General features: G+C 41.1%; 1 non-coding gene across 1 annotated transcript; it reads right to left on the bottom strand.

Moving 5' to 3' along the window:
• Nucleotides 1-1,576: 1,576 nt before the first annotated feature.
• LOC140601970 (U6 spliceosomal RNA) lies at nucleotides 1,577-1,682 on the bottom strand. The gene has a single exon (XR_012005031.1). It is a non-coding gene; the product is annotated as a U6 spliceosomal RNA (small nuclear RNA).
• Nucleotides 1,683-6,838: the final 5,156 nt, after the last annotated feature.

The raw sequence follows: 6,838 nt of genomic DNA on the forward strand, positions 1-6,838 counted from the left end.
CAGGCCTCAGTTATTCTTCTTGGAAGGGTCCTCCCAATGTGTCCTCTTCTGTTCTGCTCCATAGAAACTTCTCTAATTCACCATCACTTGTCATCTGAAATATGGAAACCAGCCCGTCTGGCCTCCTGCCTCAGGCTTGCTTCATTCTAATAGAATGTCCCTTCCTCAGCCAGGCCTGCCTTCTCAAAACAAAAATAAACACGATCATCTCCTGTTTCAAACCCTTTGGTGCCACCCCAAAGTCCTCAAGATAAAGTCAGCTTCCTTCATATGGCTTACATAGTCACTCATGACCTGAGGCTGCCCAGCTTTCCATGGCGGTGTCTGAGCTCTCTCTCTTCAGCCTTTGGTGCTCCAGAAAAGAGCATCTGTGAGAGAATGGATGCAAACAATGAATTTCATGAGTTTAATAAATGTACAGCTAACATTTTCAAAACTTAGGGTATAATTTCCACAAGCCTGGTAGGTAGGTGATGTTAGAAAATAGTCAAACACTGGTTAGTAATAGGACCCTGGCAAGTCCCTTTAGTTCCACGTCTTGGCTCCTTGTGTGTGATGTGAGGGGCTCGGACAAGATGATCCTTTGGGTCTCAGAAGTTGTAGCCCCTCAGGTCTTGGAGGTCATGGCACTCAGAAGTTCCTTGACCATGCACTCGTGTTGCATGTTCATGCTGTGTGTGCAAACAAGCTGAGCAACGTGTCAAAAGAGGTCAAGTCCATCCTTACACAGTGACTCCTCTTTTTCAGAGCTGAAATCTACAGTTTGGGGCATGGTGTGAATTGTCCATGAGCATTATTCATTAATATGCTAGAGAACCTGTTACTGATTAACTCTATCAGATGCCTTGCTAGACACCTCTCAGGCATCTTTCCATTGAATTCTTTTAGTGTCCCATATGATGGATGGGTACCTTCCACCCGATGCTGCAGAAAAGAAAACTGAGCCTCCCAGATGAGAAGACTTGCCCCACAGAGGGAAGATGAAAACAACCCCAGTCTGTCAAAACTCAGGGTCTTAGCCATTGTGGCACACCTCTTCCTAAAATCCCGCCTGCCTCCCATTGTGAGAAATATTCTGCTTCTTCAGTGTGGTCAACTCACTTCTAAACTCTGATCATCTCTGACCCTCAGGGACACTGTGACCCAAGCCAGGATTTGAGCCCAGAAACTCATACCTGCTGCTGCAGCTCTGGGTAGATGCCAGTGTGACCCCTGAACCCAGGCTGTAAGGGGGGCATGGGTAGGGGCACCTCAGACGCACCTTGCCCTCTGCGCCCCCCTGGCCCTTGCAAAGGGGATAGGTCCTTAAGTATCTCACAGTCAAAGACAGACCCGTGGTATTTCGACTCTAATTATCATCATGATGGTAAAGCCGGTCATCATATGCCAAACATCAGGGTTATAGTGCCACAGTGTCAAGTGTTTTCCAAACTCCGGCATTGCCCACAGGACCTTGATAAGGGGGTGTGCTTTCTCTTCATACCCTTGTATCGGGGTGTGATAGATAGCCTCACTGTTTCATTAAAATGTGGGATTTAAAAAGAAAATCTTTCACTTTTCTTTCTTTTTTTTTTTTTTTGAATACGAACATTTCATGAATTTGCATGTCATCCTTGTGTGAGGACCATGCTAATTCCCTCTGTATCGTTCCAATTCTAGGATATGGCCTACTGAAGCGAGCCTTAAAAAGGAAATCTTTAACTCCAAAACAAAAAAATGAGGAAACTAGTCTCATTTGTCGTAAGTGCAATCTGAAAAAATGCAGGCATCACTAAATAGATGCAGGAAATTTTTTTACAGTTTACCTGTGTGCTACTCACAGTCATCGGTTCTACCAAAACTTTGTACAAACCGGACCAGTTCTTAGGAAATCTAGATGACTTGATTGCTGGTTTTTACAATCCTGCAAGTTTGGACACATTGTCTCCATTTTACAGATCACACATCATGATAATCTGTGTAATTTGCCAAAAATGTGCAATATTTCTGATTCCAACATGTTTGATCTTCCCACAGCCAATCCAGCTGCAGATCAATTAGATTCATGTCATGCAATATTTTCTACTGTAGGCACACACTTCTGTGTTTTGTGTCTATGCTGTTATTCCTTCTTACTTTGACAGTCATGGCAAGCAACGGAGAAAACCATCAACCGGAATGTAAGTCACTATACATCTCAAAAAATTTTTTCCTTATAAAAAGGGACTCTGTGTTTCAAACAGCTAAATTTAAAATTGCTGTTTAAAATTGTGTGTTATCTTCCTTATTGCTCAAACTCCAGAATCTTGGGTTAGAAAAATCCAAAGGACGATCAAACCAATGCATGTCTGTATGTCCACAGGGAGGGACTCCAAGTAGCCCATTTTCAATGTGAATGATAATGAAATTCAGCACCTGTATGAAGAGCCTTTTCAGCTGTCCACCTCACTCACAGACTGTGGCCCACAAAAAAAAAAGGGACAGCAGAAACAGTAAGCTACAGGCAACCCATGAGAATACCCCTTGTCATGATGGATGTCGGGCTTCGTGCACCAGTGCAATGACATGCCACACTGAGACATTTCAATGAGATTGTGTAAACTTTACATCTATTACCTGCAAATCTTGAGGTGGGAGTGGGGAGGAAGGATAGTGGGAAGGAAGTTATTGAAGATACTATAAGAAAATGAGAGAGGATGATGGGGAATCCAAGTGGCTGACTTGGTTGAGTCCAACCCTTGATTTTGCCTCAGGCCATGCTCCACACTCAGTGTGGAGTCTGCTTGAGATTGTCTCCATTTCCCTCTGCCCCTTCCCCCATGTTCTTTCTCATAAATAAATAAATAAATAAATAAATAAATAAATAAAATGAAAGGGTGAGAAGACAAGTGGGAGAGAGAGGGAGGCAGAGGGAGGCAACCCAGGTTGCCTGTTGCTGACCAGACACACCTGACTGTCCCAGACTTCACTAAAGGTAACAAAGAGCTGAGATGCATCTGTGTGAAACAGGCCCTACCTGGCGCTAAGACCATGAGCCTTCAACAAGGGCTTTCAGCCTCAATTCAACTGCTTAGCTCAGGCTTTTCATCATTTCATGTAAAAAAAAAAAAAATTCACCTGCTTAGAGTGGTTACCTTAATCTAACTTGGGAAATTATAGCTGCAACTAGTATTTAGAAAACCAGTTGGCAGCCTGACAAGTGAGAACACAGTGCCTGTGAGCAAAAATCCAGGCTCCTTGAAGCACTTTTGCCTGGGAAGATGCTATACCGGAGCTCATAGGTAGTTCCTACAATGTGTGGACATGTCAGATTTCAGAGCAGCTTTTTAAGCAGCAAACAGAGGAAAGATGTTATTTTTTTTCACAACCATTGTGCCTTTTGAAAGAAAGGGGCCAGAGTGTGTTTATCTGACCTGTTGTGACATCATGCTGTGTTGTGACAGGCTGCAGCACAGTGAGTAAACAAATGACAAGCAATCCCTCATGGGATGGTGATATCATAGACACCTCTGAACGAGGGGACCTAGGGACTTAGTAGGGGAGGCGGGCAAGGTGGTGCCAGCATCTGGTTGGAGAGGAAGCAATAATAGGTTCGTCATTTTCTGCACGGTGTTGTTTTGGATTTTTATTTTGTATTTACTTCCAAATTCTTTATAAGCCCAGATCACTAATCTCTCAACATTCTCATATATGGTTTGATACCATGTAGCAATGTCCTGTTTTTGTTTTTGTTTCATTGCATGACCTCATTGACATTATTCTGCACTTCTGTAGCTCTTTTCCTCCTCCAGTCATTTTTTAAGCTTTGAATTGCATATGGATTGCTTTTCATTCAGAGATTATATCCTTAAAAAATTTCCCATAAACATTTCTAATTCTTTCGATCTTCTGTTCCTATGACCCCTACTCCAATGATTAATGCTATCACTGATAACAATACTGAGCACCTACTCTAGGCTAAGCTCTGTGTTGATACTTTCTACATCCAATCTCTTATTCTGAGGACTTTGTAAGGTGAGCATTATTATATTATTTTACAGGTTGGAAAACAAAGAGTAAGAGAAGATAAATAACTTGCCTAATGCCACATGCTTAGTAAGTGGTGGAGCTAAAATCCTACAAGAAATCCTGGAATGGAAGAGAAAAATACTCAACGCAAAGGGTTTCCCAGAGACTTGAACTGGCCACTGTCAGAGAAATCTGAGTTTCTGGATGTAGCAAGTTCACACTGCATGTTGTCTAGTCTGTGGGCAGATGCTGAATATGGTTTTCAGAAGCTGGCTATGACCAGATGCCCTGCTCTCCACTCTCGTACTCAGGCTGAGAGCTACCATCGTGACCTTTATCTTGGAGTGTTTTACCCAGTGATCTGCATTGAGGAGATGCTGCCCACATGATCTTTGCCCTCATGCTACATCTCAGAGAATGGCTATTTAAAATGGAAACAATTCTTTTCTGAGGGAGAAAGAATATGACATAATGTGGCTGTGAGTGGCCTTGAGATTAAGGTTCTCCCAGGTTCCAATCTTAATTTACATATTCAACATCAACATACCTGCTATCTCAATATGATCCGTGCTTTGGTATGAACCATAGAGTTTAATGAATATAAGTGAACAAAATACCTGTGTTTTAAAGAATTGTATAATTGGAATAATTCCTAGGATAGCTAAATATGGTCTGGGATTGTTCACCTTTGAGACAATCCATAAACCTCTGATCTTATGGAAAAATAAGATATGATGTCAAAGATGACCAGTCCCAGAAAGGACACCTTCCCAAAGCCATCTCCAGTGTCCCCCTGGAAGACAGACAAAGGCAGTTTTCCCAGAGAACAAAAATCCGAGCAATCAGACTAATGATTAAGAACCTGTACAACCAGCTACGGGATCCTCACAACTACTCCTGGCAAGATGTGAAATGTGCTGTGGAATGCTGACCACTGAGCATTGTTTTCCATTCTTCAAAGAGAGGTCGTCCCCATCACTCCCACCCTAATGAGTCTGGTTCTCTATTTGTGTATACTGGGTGCATTAAGAATTGTTTAATTTGTCATTTGGCTATAGACCACCACACCACAAGGGAATAGAGGAAGACCGATCAAAGAACTGGATGTCAACCAAGAATTCTTAATCCTGACCTAGAACTGAGAGAATGGACATTTTTGTAGATGTGTGTGCTTGGGAAGAGGCGGTTGCAAAACGTGGGGGGCTGTAATCAGTGGCTGTTACTTTTGCCTCCTAGCATCAATCCATCCTCCTTCAAATAACAATGTCCCAAAGTCTGGAGGAAATATGTCTCCTCTCCTGTGTCTAATCAATGAAAATGTAAAGTTACAAAGGCAGAGGATTTGCTCTACACTGCTTAAGTAACTCATTTCAGTTTCCCAATCAAGCAGAGTTCAGACAGAAACAAATGACCCAGATCAGGCTGATCAGGGCCGGTGAGACTCAATTCCAAAATGTTGTTTGTGTTCAATGGAAAATGAACTCTTGCTCTCTCTGAAGCACACAAAATGTGGACATATTAGAACGGCTGTAGCTACCTCAGGAGGAAAGAGTGCTGCAAACAGGTTCAACCCCGAGGCAGCAGGGCTGAGATGCGAGGGGGAGCTTTGCTCAGTTAACACTGTTTGAGACTGGGGTCAGATGTCTCCCCAGGACTCTTTTTGGCTTGTCCGTAAACTCAGGTGAGTTGTATTTCCTATTGAAAGCAACAGAAATAATCTCATCCAACCAACTGGCAACATTCTTGGCAAAATGAGAGACGTATGGTCACTACTGGAAAATCTACAAAACACAGTAAGTGCTTTTCATAATGCTTGATGTATAGTATAGGAAACTGATAACACTTCTAGAAATAAGAATTTGAAAGAACTAGGCCAGATTATATTATACTAGAATAGGAAGAAGGGAGTATTACTTTACTTTCAATATTTGTAGGACATAAAGTTAAACAAATCTGGCATGAATTCTTTTTGGAGCTTTTATTTATTATCTTTAAATTCAAAGTATATCTTTAGATGTGAATCTGGCATTTGTACTATTGTGAGTGTTTCCAACCCCTCAGGGGGTTGAGAGAATCTTAAACATATATGAGTGTGTGTGAGCATACACAACACAAAAACACACACACGCCTACAAAAGCTTACCAAGAAGGATAATTTTTATATTTGAAAGTGGCATCTTAAGAATTTTCCCCAGTGGGAATGTGCCTTTAGAAGTTCTCCTCTTAGCACACCAGAGAGGCTCAGTTGGTTAAGAGACCAAGTCTTGGTTTTGGCTCATGTTGTGATCTCATGGTGAGATTGAGCCCCTGCATTGGCTTCTTGCCCAGTGTCGAGTCTCCTTGAGGGTTCCCTCCTCCTTCTTCTCCCACTGTTTGCTCTTTCTCTCTAAATAAATCTTTGGGGAAAAAAAAAGAAAAAAATTATCTTCATACAGATACTGACCAAAATCAAACTGCATATTGATAACACCTGCAAAATTCAACTGATGGCAGCATAAAGTCAATCTAACATCTTTTTGACATAGCTTGGGTTCACTAGATTTTACTATTCTCTCCTAAGTTGAACTATGGTTATTTTCCTAAAAACAAAACAAAAAAAAGTTGCAATCATGTTATTAGAATTTTTAAGTTATAAACTCAATATATCATCATTTCCTGTCTGGAAGGATATCTATGTACATTTTTAGCCTTAAAAGATTCAAACAAATGTCTGTCACTTAGACAAATGTGTTATATTAGTCTTTTTAATAATTAGGAAATACAACTAAGTACACATATTGAGAATACGCTCAAAAAATAAATTGAATATTTTTTTTATTTTTTTTTATTTATTTATGATAGTCACACAGAG

The sequence above is a fragment of the Canis lupus genome, chromosome 12 (genome assembly GCF_048164855.1).
Source record: "Canis lupus baileyi chromosome 12, mCanLup2.hap1, whole genome shotgun sequence".
Lineage (NCBI taxonomy): Eukaryota > Metazoa > Chordata > Mammalia > Carnivora > Canidae > Canis > Canis lupus.